This window comes from Acartia tonsa, chromosome 10 (genome assembly GCF_053477335.1).
Source record: "Acartia tonsa isolate MP-2025a chromosome 10, ASM5347733v1, whole genome shotgun sequence".
Lineage (NCBI taxonomy): Eukaryota > Metazoa > Arthropoda > Copepoda > Calanoida > Acartiidae > Acartia > Acartia tonsa.
In genome coordinates, this window is record NC_137269.1 from 17,698,194 (window position 1) to 17,712,434 (window position 14,241).

The window sequence follows — 14,241 nt, forward strand, 5'->3', positions numbered from 1 at the left end:
GCTGAAATATTTTGGTTTTACCTGGAATCATCATGGTTTTATGTCTAATTTCACCATACATAGGTCCCAGAGCTCGGCACTTACTTTTGTCTTGATTCAATTGTAGCCTGGCGTGTTCAGTCAGTCCGGGAATATATATTGACGTATGAGGGGATGTACAGACAGACCGGAATACGAGTATAGAGTAGCTTCGATACAATTAAATATCAATAATATAACAAAGGTATTTCTAAAAAATACAATATTTATTAAGCAATTAAACTGGTTAGAATAGGCAGATTAATGGGATTATTATTATAGGATATATTTAATATGATATCAATTAAAGGCTTGGACGTCTCGTTTTCTGTAAAGGACAGAAAACCATGTGCACAGGAATATAGGACTAAGACTGTCGACAACCTAGCATATAGGTATACAGTCTACCAAGTGCAAGCTGATGGAGAGATGTTCTCACAAGGCCTGCATAAAATCAACTAGCCCTCAACACAGCAGGATGGAGTATAGTGGCGGTTACAAGTGGAGGTCTGACTCAGCCAGAGAAGTATAGGAATGTGGACAGGGATGGAGATGCATAAACTTGGATGGTGAATACCACACTCGCCCCCTTCTGAGGGAATATGAAATATTCCCTCACAGTTGACCTGCACGCCTGCTTCTGCGGGTTGCTGTTGTACTCGCAGGTTCTTCGATTGCGGCCATAGCCCTCTTTACGATATCAACAGGATTGGGTTCTGAGGAAGTAGGATCTTCTGGAGCTGCTGGAAGCTCTGGAGCAACAGCATTCTGGAGGGCCAACACGCCCTCACAGGGAGCCGTGGCCACTGGATCTTCAGAGACAGCGCCAGCCTGCGGATTAACAGGCAGATCAATTCCAGATGGAAAGAGCTCACTGATTTGAGCATCGAGCTCTGTGTCACTGTTTTCCTCTGCAGGATCCAGGACCTCGGGATTGCCTTCTCTATCGGTGGGCCTGTACTCATCAGAGCACTCAGAACCGCCATAGTGGGAAACCAGCTCAACTCCATCATCATCTGGCCGGGATACGTCCTCAGCGGGAAGGGATGCCTCTAAGGTCGCCACATTCTGCCCAGGTACATTCATAATATTACAACGAGTATTAATATATTTAATTACCCTGTCAGAGTTTTGGTCCAACAATCGACTAGTGGCCTCAATAACCGTGGTCATTCGTGATTTTAACTCAACGGTCGAGTCCTCAGAGACAGTGCGAATTTTTTCGCGCAAAGTTTTGCGGTTCCGCAGTAATTCTGCGGAAATTTCAATAAGGCGCTTGCCATGTTGTATATATGCTTTCTCAACGAATGAAGCATTGCTAGCAATTTTAGATTCCAGGCTTCTCTGGAAGGGGAGAAGAGCTTCCTCCACTGCTTCTTTTACAGTGGAGGATAGGACTTTTTTCCATTCCTCAGCAGTCACCCAAAAAGCCTTAGGCTCAATTTTGCTTTCTGCTAATGTCTCTTTCTTTTTAGGGGGTAATGGAGGCGGTTGAGTTTCCACCTTAGCCTTCTTGGCTGCTGGGCCGCCGCTGCCTGTTGGTGTTGGCGGACGTTTTTCTACCGCTTTTGGGGCTGATTTTACGGTGACTACCTCCAGTTCAGGTGAGGCACTACGTTTTGGTGGCGATTCCACCCGATTTTTTTGCGGTTCCCCTCCCCTATTTTGTTCCATTAGAGGCCTGGCCCTAGGCCTGGCTTTATCGGGATATTCGTTGGCCTCTAAATTTTTAGCCTGCCGCAATTTTTCTTGCAATTCAAGGAGTTCCTTTGGAACATCTTTCCTTGCAGTGCGGTAGACGTGGATCGATCTTGAGACGCATTGAAGTTCACTGAGGTTTTCAGGGTTGCGTGGCGGTTTTACTCGCGGCTGATACCTGTTCTCGTCAGGTTCATAGTAGGCTTCCTCAGGGCCGCCCTGGGGATAGCCATGATTGCTGTCGTAATAATAGTCCTCTTCATTGTAGAAGGGTGCCTCTTCATATTCTCGACGGTATGAAGAGTGACCGGCCCCATGGGAGTGGTGGAAACCCCTTGAAAAATTCCGCCTGGGATATCCTAAAATAAAAATAATAAACTTAAAATTAAGGGTCATTAATACCGAATAAGGAAATATTTTTACAAAGACGACCTTTAGGGACGACAATCTTATAGGTATATATGTCTGTTTACAGGTCGTCCGTTTTTTGGAGATTAGTTTTCCCCATTATTTGTAAAATCCCGCAATTCGTGTGTTTCACTCGTACCTCCTTCTTTGTACGCGTGAATTTTGGTGCAGGCTAATATATAGATGATAAAAGCGACGCATAATAACGACCCTATTCCTGTAAGGATGGCTGCTACTACAAGCACTATATGATACCAAGTACTAAATAGAAAATCAACCACCTTATGATACGTTTGAATAAACCAGGAGTCAGTTATTTTTACTTCAAAATTATTGGAGTCTGCGGCGAGTTGGCTGAGGTATAATTCCTCGGCACTTTCTGAGAAATTAGTTTTTTCTAGGCTTTGCCAAGAATGATAAAGAAATAGGCTAATCGGTTTATCCATAAGATATTGGTTTACATTTAATATTTGCATACCCTGCCCTTGATTCCCAAGGAATTTTCCCTGGTACAAATGTAAGAAAATTGGATTTTCGGAACATTTAGTCGGAGTTAAATGGGTGGTGTTAACCAATCTGCGTGAAAATGGTGATATTCCCATAGTCTTATTATTGATTGAAACCGAGAAATGATCCACAAAACAGGGTAAATTTTCTCCCAAAGAAACATTGATTTTAAGACTATCGCACTGTATTACCAAATCCAGTTCACCGAGCGCCCTAACTAGTTTTTTACGATGAGTCTGAATACTACTTTTAGACAGAAAATGGTTCTGTAAACAGCGAGTTTCGGGGACAATTAATTTACTATATTGTTGGTAGGAATAGAAAATCTCTAGTGGTAACATGTCATCCTTTTCCTTAGCGTTTAAAAGTGGGAAATATGGTTTTACAGAGTTTGTGAACCATACCATTAAGTTATCAATATTAGTTTTGTAATAAGATAATTCGGGAATTAGATTTTCAAAATGTTTTTTGTCTTTAAGTTCTAGCGCTAGCGTAATTTGGGGATCGATCACTAGATATTTTTGGGCACCCTGTTCTCCTTCAAATGTAAACAATGAAATATTAAAGATGTCTACCGTTCGCCAAGGAGAAGTGAATTTTTGTGCGTTATCAGATTTATCATCTGAGATAATTCTATCGTAGCCTATTCTAAGATTGTGATCTAAACAATTGTTTCCCACCCAGTGACTGCCCAGGTAACAGCCCGCTTTTGTTTGTAATAATTCAACAGGCTCAGCCTGGACCCCTATTTGTTTTTCCTCAAATGTCCCAGGGATAAAAATGCCGTTAATGGTTACGCCGTTTCCCTCGCAGGCGGGGTCGATGCCATTAAGGAGGTCGTTGGGGTAAGTGAGCGTCCCGTTTACCAGGAAACGCGTGTATGACATCTGGTGTTCATACACTGAGACTGATTTTCCTTCAAAGTTAAATATTTTAGTTTTGGACATGGTGTAACAGTCTTCATAAGTTACGAGGCTCGGTATCTCCACGAGTGCTGGAGCAGCGAGGTGGATGTGGCTATATCTGCCACAATACCAGTAATGAGTACTGGTTCGGAGGTGGCAACGAATTCCAGGTATAATTTTTCTTTCAACCTTTTGAAGTAGGTGAAATTGTTTTTGTTCAATATTGGTAATATTAAGAAACGCAGCGCATTCAGAGATTTTCAAACGCGGATTTTCGTTTGCTACACATTGAGTCGCATCTATTTGTATTATTTCGGACGCATTTGATTTTGCCAAAATAATAAAAAGCCCCAAGAATCCCAAAATAAATTTACCTCGAGCTCCTGGTGCCTTTGCCAAATGATGCTGCATTTTATTTTTATGCTTCTTGTTTTTCTCTGAAATATGTTAATTAGTTAGTTTTAACATATATTTTTTTTGTTTATTTTCGTTATTATACATACGTAGATTAAGCTATATACATTTGCCACCTTGGTTTTATATAATTATACATTTTTATATACATTTTATTTCTTCCTTTTAATTGGGTTATGCAGTACGATTTGGACATGTATGCGGTTATCCCCCCCTTGTGACCTAGTTTTTCTTTCTTCTTCTAATATATACTTGGGTACTATGCTTTGTTTGTTAACATTAATAACCTTTTCAGGGCTGGATTGTTTGGGTCTTTGTGCGAAGAAAGAAGCCTCGGACGGGACGGTTTCTTCCAAGAAACTATTTTCGACGTGGGTGTTAGGACCGGATGACCGATCTGCGCCAGGGGGTTCTTGGTCTTTGGGCTGTGGCTCAAATGGTGAGTTTTTTTTCCATTATATCCCCTCCCCCATCACAATCCACCTCCCCCTGGGGTAAGTCCTGACTAGTTTCAGGGTTTTCTTCTATAAAATCGTCACCATCGTTATCTAGGTAGGTAAAATCGTCATTTTCCATACCTTTATTATCGTTTATTTCGGTTTGTCCGGTATTATCTATGGTCAAGGTTATTTCCTCAGACGGGACAATTTCCTCAATTGGAAAGACGTTAAAGGAAAGTGTTTCCCCCAATAATTCTACTTTAGAATCTATTTTTCGTATTTTATCTCTACTAACAACTTGGTTAGTTTTTATTGGATTTGATCCAAAGGGACTGAGTTCAAAAAGGGCCTCTGAGAATTTTTTTGTTACAATAAAAGGACCCCCATAGAAAGATTGCAATTTTTTACTGACCCCTATCTTGACTAGGTTAAAAAAAGCAAAGCAAACGTCGTTAACGAAAAGCCTTTCTAGATTTATTTTGAAACTCTAAATAGATTTTAGATTTTTTGGAAACCTGTGCAATAATTTCTTCCAAATTTTTTAGGTAGTTTAAGTAAGACCTGCAATCAATGTCTTGCCTTTTCTGCAGGATTGGAGAAAAGAAATCGAGATTGAGAGTTGGTTGTCTGCCGAACATAAGGTAATATGGCGTATACCCCGTTCTTCTAGACGTACTAGAGTTAATTACAAAAGTGGTCAAAGCTAATTTTCTTGCCCAGTCTTTACTTTCGAATCGGTCATCAGATCTTAGACCTGCATAAATGCTTTGATTATGCCTTTCACATGGGTTACTATTAGGGTTTCTTGGTGGAATAAGTTTAGTTTCGATACCTAATTCATCCATAACTTTTTTGAAAACTTCCCCAGTAAAATTTGTTCCCCTGTCACTCCTCAATGACCGAAATAAGCCGTAGGTGGGTACCACCTGTTCAAGGATGACCTTCACCGTGCTTTCCACGGTGGCGTCCTTGATGGGGTGGGCGATTATGTACCTAGAGAATAGGTCAACTAGGATAAATATGTAGCGGACATGTTGTCCTTGGAAATAGTTAGGGGTTAAAGGACCGATAAGGTCTACTGATACCTGGCCAAAAATCTCGTGACTAATGGCTGAATGGGTGATAGGTTGTTTATGTTTAGGTACCTGTCCTATTTTTCTTAGGCAGGTGATACAATTTTTGATGCGTGATTCAACAAACTTATTAATTCCTATAAGGAAGAATCTTTCATTTATCTTGCGTATTGTTTCGTTAACCCCCTTGTGACCTATAATATTATTATGTGCTAATTCAAAAACTTTATTATATAATCCAATGGGTACGACGGGTCTTTCAATGAATGTTCCATTGCTAAGAGGTTGTCTAAATATTAGAAGTCCTTCCATAACGTATAAATGTTCTATTAATTTAAAAAGGACCTCTTTCCGGCCGGTTAGTTCAGCTTTTTCAAAACTCGACAACTTCTTTTTTTCGAATATCCACCTACGAATGTCAGATAATACTTGATCTTTTTGTGTTTCAGATTGCCAAACATTGTGCACACCGACTTCCGAAGCCGCATGTAACTCAAAAATCTGGTCTTGGTAGGGGCAATCCTGTTCATAAGGATCCAAGGTAAATGAGCTAGTACATTTTTCACAATCGGTTTCCTTATGTTCTTTGCATAAAAATTGCCCTCTAGATAGATTGTCGGCATTGCAATGGTCCCTACCCTTCCTATGAATTACTGTAAAGTCAAAACTTTGGATAAAGAAAATCCATCTCAGAGTTACACCATTTATTGTTCCTTTTTGCCATTTTTTGTAATGAACTAAGGAAATCGAATCTGTACGTACAATAAAGTTTCTAAATCTTAAATAATGAAGAAAGGTTTTAAGAACAAATACTAGACATGCTAATTCGCCTTTATAACTTGGATAATTTTTCTCTGCCCCGTTACATTTTTTGGAACATATTCCAATAATTCTTTCTTCCCCCCCCTGGTTTTGGCTGAGAATTCCAGCGAAATAACTTGTAGAAAAATCTACATCTACTATAAAGGGGTTTGGATTATCCCACTGGGGATAGCCTTTACTTATAGAATTTGAGAACATATTTATGAAATTTTCCCAATCTTTTGATAGGGAATCGGTCCATTCGATAACTTTATCGTTTCTGTGTTCATCTAGGGTACAAGAATTTTTTGCATAGGATGGGAAATAGGCCCTATAATAATTGGAGAAGCCCAGGAAACGCTGGAGTTCCTTGCCTGTCCTGGGCCTGCTCCAATTTTTAATTTGTTCTAAATATGCGGGGTTCATTTTAAGTCCTTGGGAACTGACTATATGACCTAAATATGTACATTCGGATGTGAAAAATTTACATTTGGCTAGATTTAACTTAAGTTTTGCTATTTTTAGGACTCCGAAGAGTTTTCTGAGATGCTTCAGATGTTCCTCAACATTCTTTGAGAATATAATAAGATCATCAAGGTAAGAAATTATAAATTCGTATAAGCCAGGGATAAGGGTTAGGACTCTGTCCATCAAATGGCAGAAAACACTTGGCGCGTTACACAGTCCGAACGGCAGTTTCTTGAAAAGATACTGCCTGTTAAGGGCTGTGAACGCTGTCAAGTGTTTACTTTCCTCCGAAATGGCTAGCGCATGGAATGCGCTAGTCAAGTCGAGGGTGGTAAATACATTGCCAGTGCCTAATTTTTCTAGATTACTAGAAATCAAGGGAAGGGGCCAGTTAATTTTTCGTGTTACACTATTAAGCGCACGAAAATCGATAACGAACCTAAGTTTGCCTTCCCCCCCAGCCGTTGGTTTTTTCTTTACCGCAAAGATTGGGGAGGACCACTCGCTGTAGCCCTCCTCGATGACGCCCCCCCTTAGCCAGTTTTCAATTTGTTCTTTTAATTTGGCTTCGTATAATGGGTTTAATTGAATGTTTCTAGCCTTAATAGGTTTAGCCCCGGGGATCAAGTCTATTTTATACTGTAAGAGATCGCAGTTACCGATATCGGCATCGTCAACCGAAAATATATCGAAATGATCAAGGCATAATTTTACTACCTTTTCCTTCATCCCTGGGTTATTTTTGATAAGATCACTATTTTCTAAGTCTAATTTTTCTTTAATGAATTTAATTCTTTTAAGAAGTGTAGTTCCTGACAATTCATTTATTTGATTAATATTTTTATTGCAGGAATTTGGGGAATCTGATTCAAATTCAAAGCAATATCCAACTTTAACGTTATTCAATAAGGTAATATTTTTTCCTGCTAAATTGACAAAATTTACCCAACATTCTCCCTTCTCATTTACATTATAAATACCCTCCATAAGCATCAAGCCGTTATGGCTTGTCATTTTAGAATTATTTGGGGATATATACAGCTTCCTATTTTTTTGGTGGATAGGTATTGTTATCACCGTTGTATTCCCCCCCGGCAAGAATGTTGTTTTCTTTGCTAATTTTACGCATGTTTTATTTTGTTTTAATGTCCCAGTCCCCCCCTGGTTACTCCAATTTATTCCTGGGATAAGGGAGTTTTGTTCCGTATGAACATTATTTGTAGGAATCAAGGGTATGTTCTTACTTTCTTCAACTATGTTAATTGTCGAATTTTCTATTGGGATTTGCTCGCCAGTGGGGAGCTCGAATGAAAACTTATCTAGTAACAAATTAATTCGATTAACTTTGAGAAATTCATATCCTAGATTTATAATTTTAGACGTCGTTTCAGGGATGTAAAACGTTTCTTCGAATATTTTATCTGACCCATCAAAGCTGAATTTTAAACTTACGTGTCCTATGATATTTACTGGTTTTAAATCTACAGACAGAGCGCTAAGATTGGCAGGGGTGAATGTGATTTTATTATCATCTAAGATTTCTTTAGAAATAAGGGACCTAAAGTTGTTTCCTGTATCCACTAAAGCGTGTTGCAGGAATTCCCCCCCCACGGGATTAAGAACTTTTAGTTTTGCACAGATAGGCATTATAAAATAAATTATATTTTTAGTCGAAGCCTAAGATGCATATTTTCCAAGATCCCCACCTCAGCGGTTAGACGATGGTAATCCTCACACAGAGATTTCCTGTGTTCCAGGTATAGTTGTCTGTCGAATCTTTTTAAATAATGAAATGTTTTAACAATATGGTTAATTGTTAAAATAATTTTATATAATTTTCTGGGTTTCATTAAGTTTTTATTAAGCGCTTTTCAGCTCCAGAAATTTCTTAATAAGTATGAGAATGTTGATAGTTCTAAAGAGACTACTAGACTTTAATACGGGTCCTTATTTATATACTTGGATATATGATAAAAACCTATCGGAATAAAATTGAACTAAAAAGTTTTCGAAAGATTGAAAGGCTACAAAGTAGCTTAAAAATAAGTGTTCAGCTTGCAACTAACAAGACATTAAAAACAGACTGACTTATTTTTTGACTTATATCTGTATTTATACAAAATATAGTTTTACTAGTTAGTATTTGATTCACAATATCAAATAATATAAAGTTAGCGCTGAATTACAGCTCAAAAAATATTAGATATGACTAATATAATAAAGAGGGTCAATGATGACTGATTTATTATTCTGATATTGTTAGTATTTATACTTAATTTTTCCACCTATGGGGTAGAACAAGTTTATGTATTTACTAAAGTATAATTAATGCTGAAGTCAGCTTCAAAAATAAGAAGTGGTTTGTAGTAACTGCTTTGATAGTAACTGGCCTTGATTAATAATATACATTCACTTTTATATAGACTTTTTATTCCGCTGGTAATCCTAGCGGAAGCTAATAGAACTAAGTTTATTTTATTCTGCTAGTAATCCTAGCGGAAAATAATTTAATCAAAATGTTTAAGATTTTATTAATCACGTTTTAAGTGATTAAAGTTTTTAATTTTTAACTGCTGCTTGATTGCAGCTCAAAAAATCAGAGAGGAAAAGATAATTAAAAATCTTCCTGAACAACTGAATTAAATTTGGAAATTCGCTCGTATTTATACAGATTTTCCAGTAGACCCCCCCCCCCTTCTTATTATTTACTTATATGGACCGCGATAGCATTCTAGGCGACATCTTTCGGATACATAATAAATTAAATATAGTTCTATTATTGTCACTGTACAAAATGCAATAATATTTATCCATATGAATAAGTTATTATACATAATTGCTGAAATATTTCAGCTACAAAAATCAGAGACTAAAAGTGTGCAACTCTCAGATAAAATTGATACTGAGGATTTAACTCAAAAATCATTGTTTATATACAGATAATTCGCTTAAGGTCCCCTAGCGGTTAAAAATTGAACTAGAATGTTTTAGATTCTTATATATATACACTCAAAATATACGATATTTACATTTTAGATAGATCATGCGATATTAAAAATAAATACTACTAAATAGAAAATAGGTATTCACTTGTTGGCTTCTTTATAAAGACTATTAGATTTTTAAAAAAATGGAAATATTAAGTGCATGTGAAATGCTCCTCAGGTTACCTCCCTATTTCCCCCAATTTCCTGTATCAGCTACATTTGGATAGGGAAAGGAGGGGAAGGAGTTTATTTTGTGTTGCTTAGTCAGACTTAATAATAACAATTTGTTTTATTTTTTCGCGCCAAAGCATTGCTTGGCAAGGGATATTTGATATTAAGGAATTTGCAAGTTTAGCTTGACATGGGATATTTTGTTTATCTTTCATATCAAAATATGAAATTCATTCAGCAAATTTTTATTTTCTGGGATAGGGACAATTAATATCGCATATATCCACTTATTTTTTTACATCTAATGGACGTGATTTTTAACAATCGCTTGTACATATTTATCTATTTCAGATTCCTCGCTGGCTTCCTGATCCATTTGGTTGATAGTTTTACGCGCATACTGCTCAGGTATTTTATTACTATTACCTGGAGCTTTTCTAGGTGGTGTGAATTTACTCCGTGTTTTACCAAAGCGGGACTCAGGATGTGGGGGCTCCCCAGCTTTCTTTTTGTTGCAATTCTGCACTACATGGCCAGGGATATTACAATGCCAGCATTTAATATTTTTACTCCTCCCATTAAAGGCTCCTATAACGCCCTCGATTTGATCCCAAGCAATAGGATCATCCTCATGATCTACCCAAGAGGGAACCTCGTCAGGTTCTTTGGTTAAGTTTTCCTTATACATTGCCGTGTTAGTGGGGGTATTATCTTCGATAATGCTGATTATGGGTTGTTTTTTCGTTTCCGCAGAATTTTTGGGTAGGAACATTTCCATGGCTTGGGAATAGCAAGCCGAAAGGTTTTCCTTGCTAATATGGCCAGACCCATCCCAATTAACGTATCTTTGTCCGAGGTTAATAAGTTTATTTAAGTAAGCGTTGTAATCGTCCAAAAATTGCATACTCTCAACGTAATTGGCCATGTCCATGGCAAGGTTGGTATACAGCAGATTTTTGCTAACGTTAAGATAGAATTCTTTCCACTTCTTTTTGGGTATGAGGCCAGGATTCATGAGTTTGAACACCCTAAGTTTGTTTTCAAAATAGGTGTCAAGGGGTTGATTAGTCTCCTGTTTTAGGTTGTAGAAGTACTGCGAGGCTACTTCTGGATCCGAGAAAGGAGTGACCAGCCTCCTAATCATCAGGTAATAACTTAAGGCAGATAAGGCCTGATTTCTTTCAGGCGTAATTAGGTCTCCTAATCGTTCCCCTCTAGAGTCATAAATTCGCTGGTATAAAATATCCTTAAAAAGGATTGGGTCACAGATTCTGTATGTCTTTGCAACCCTCCACAAATTAGAAAAGAAATTATCAAAGTCGGCCCTGCCGTCCCACCTAGGGGCATCCCTCGCAAAATCGGAATCCCATTTTTGTCCTTTAATAAAGCATTCTTTAATAAAATCATCGTCGGCGGCGCTAGTTGTTGCCGTCGCGGATGTGCCTGTGTTTGGTGTGTTTCTTGTAGAGGGTCTTGTTGCTACATTGGGTGCAGACCGTGTAGGTCTACGGAGGGGCTCTAACGACTTAATCCTATCAGGGATAAAGGGAAACCTTTCTAGTAAGGTTTTTTCATATTCCGTTAGAGAAGTTTCTCTTACATTCATCCAATTGTCATTATCCGCCGGACCTATAAAGCCTACAATTGAATAGGCCATACAACCTGGGGCTGTAATTCTATCCTTGGCGACCCATTCGATCACGTTTATCTTTTGCTGGACCGATAGCCGGTCATAAAAAGTGGCATTAATTGAATCATCACCTATGGTGTTAAAATGAGTCGTGTTAAGACTTTCGTTTAACGTTTTTTCCGCAAACAATGGGCCAAGATTTCCGTCCGCTGGGAGTTTTGATACTCTACGTTTTAGATCTAAGATGTCGGTGTCGGCTAATAATCTGCGATGTGATTCCGTGTCCTTAAACCCTGCCCATTTTGTTTCTATTTCGAGCTTCATAATCTCGGATTCTTGTTTTATTATATCTCTATAATGTGACGAGTATTCGTTTAACTTAACATTTAACGCTTCCGTTATGAGTTCTTTGATTTTTTCAGGGGAAAGCGGGTCAGACTGCTGCTGCGAGGTACCAGGGACGGCCGGAGCCGGCGGAGGCGGCGGATTTTTGGTTTTATCATTATCCCCTTTCTTGGCATTATCGGTCATGGTGCTGGAGTGTAGTGTTCGTTAACACTGCTTTGTCTACCACGAACTTTTTTAAGAACTTGGAAATATCCCTTTCTTCCTGTTTTAGGGAGAAAATATGGAAATGTGTGAAATTAAATACTAGTGTGAAAATAAAAGGCGGGTTCCTTTTTATCTTTATTTGGCAGTTTGCCACGAAATAATTATTAGAAATATTCTGTAACAAATTGTTACTATAAACTGTTTCCGTGAATAAACTTAGTTATCAGGAAAATATTAATTTCACTTTGCAATCGAAGCTACTTTACAATTTAATTTTGTCTGTACGTTAATAATTATCTATACCTTCCCCCCTCAAAAATTGAGTGGTAGACAAGACTGCGCCAAAATGACGTATGAGGGGATGTACAGACAGACCGGAATACGAGTATAGAGTAGCTTCGATACAATTAAATATCAATAATATAACAAAGGTATTTCTAAAAAATACAATATTTATTAAGCAATTAAACTGGTTAGAATAGGCAGATTAATGGGATTATTATTATAGGATATATTTAATATGATATCAATTAAAGGCTTGGACGTCTCGTTTTCTGTAAAGGACAGAAAACCACGTGCACAGGAATATAGGACTAAGACTGTCGACAACCTAGCATATAGGTATACAGTCTACCAAGTGCAAGCTGATGGAGAGATGTTCTCACAAGGCCTGCATAAAATCAACTAGCCCTCAACACAGCAGGATGGAGTATAGTGGCGGTTACAAGTGGAGGTCTGACTCAGCCAGAGAAGTATAGGAATGTGGACAGGGATGGAGATGCATAAACTTGGATGGTGAATACCACAATATCAAACTTATCAAATGTTTTTAATAGTTTGTGTTTTGATTTAATTTTGTTCTCACACCCTGTTCAGAGAAAATCCAGCAACTAAATTTGAATTGATTTAAATTTTATTTCTAATTCTAACACGGCTCCTCTTACTTTTTTTGCTTTCATTAACTTCACGTACAATTGCGGGTTTTTTTCTGGTATAAATTATCGTTTTATGAACAATTTATTTAAAAGCACTTTACTGAATGATGGGTGTCTATCTTGATGAAGCTTAAGATCCTTATTCCACTGAACAAATTATGCTTTCTAGGGAATATCCTACTGTTCTATATATCTCAAAACTCAAAGATGACTCTACAGTTACTATTATACTAACCGTTATATTATTTCTCCCTAATAGGGCTTTTCATAGGTCCTGGGAAGGTTTATAACTATTTTAGGGCATGATACCACCAACCTCCTAAGAAAAATCACCGAAAAATATTTAAATTTTCCCGCAGCGCCAGTATCGTAGACACGGGAATGAAATAAACCTGATCATAACGCCCTTTCTTAGGTGTAGCCGCTTATAAATAAATCATTATCAAGCTAAAAAAAACAGGTATGATGTAAATCTTTTAAAATAGTTTTTTTCTCTGAAAACTTGTTCTAAATCCATTGGGAAACTTAGGTAAATTTAAACTATTTGAAAGTATCTGAAATTTTCCTTTCAAACTTTAATTGACAAAATTAGATTTTAGATAGAGAGAGAAAAATTGGTGATAAATCAGTAAAAACAGGGATAAATAAAAGAAGATAAATTTTCATAGAAATAGATATATGGATAAAGTTAACAAAAAGGCTTTAAAGACATTCTAAAGAAGATAGACAGGTTGAAAAGAAGAGAATGAGCTCGTCACGATTTTCTATCAAATAAACAATTTGGATTTCCAAAAAAAAATATTAAAAACTTGATTTTTATATAACTTTACCCTCTACCAATAGAATTGCAAAATTTAAACCCTCCTTTCAAACCTTTATGTAATATGACTTGCATTATGATAAACTGATAATCAGAAAGACTGATGGGTAGATTGACGACATATGGACAGATATACAGACATGCAGGCAGACATTCAGATTTATAGATTATTGGCTGAGAAATAATAGACTGGATGATGAACAGACGGATGAACAGAAAGATTGACAGATATATGAACAAACAGATGAACAGATAGATGAATAGACAGATGAATGGTCAGAAGAACGGACAGATGAACAGACAGACGAACAGACAGACGAACAGACATATAAATAGACAGATGAACAGACAGGTAAACAAACATATGAATAGATAGATGAACAGACAGACGAACAGTCAGATGAACAGACAGAT

At 37.4% G+C, this 14,241-nt stretch overlaps 1 long non-coding RNA gene across 2 annotated transcripts; it reads left to right on the plus strand.

Annotated features, from left to right (window-relative positions):
- The first annotated feature begins 4,164 nt into the window (after window positions 1-4,164).
- On the plus strand, window positions 4,165-12,877 carry LOC145329575 (uncharacterized). 2 transcript variants are annotated; one of them, XR_013882966.1, is made up of 9 exons: window positions 4,165-4,389; window positions 4,936-5,031; window positions 5,913-6,004; window positions 6,790-6,861; window positions 7,583-7,642; window positions 8,403-8,489; window positions 10,242-10,298; window positions 10,972-11,037; window positions 11,943-12,877. It is a non-coding gene; the product is annotated as an uncharacterized LOC145329575 (long non-coding RNA). The 2 variants fall into 2 exon arrangements; XR_013882965.1 differs by lacking the exon at window positions 11,943-12,877 and having other exon boundaries at window positions 10,972-11,431.
- Window positions 12,878-14,241: the final 1,364 nt, after the last annotated feature.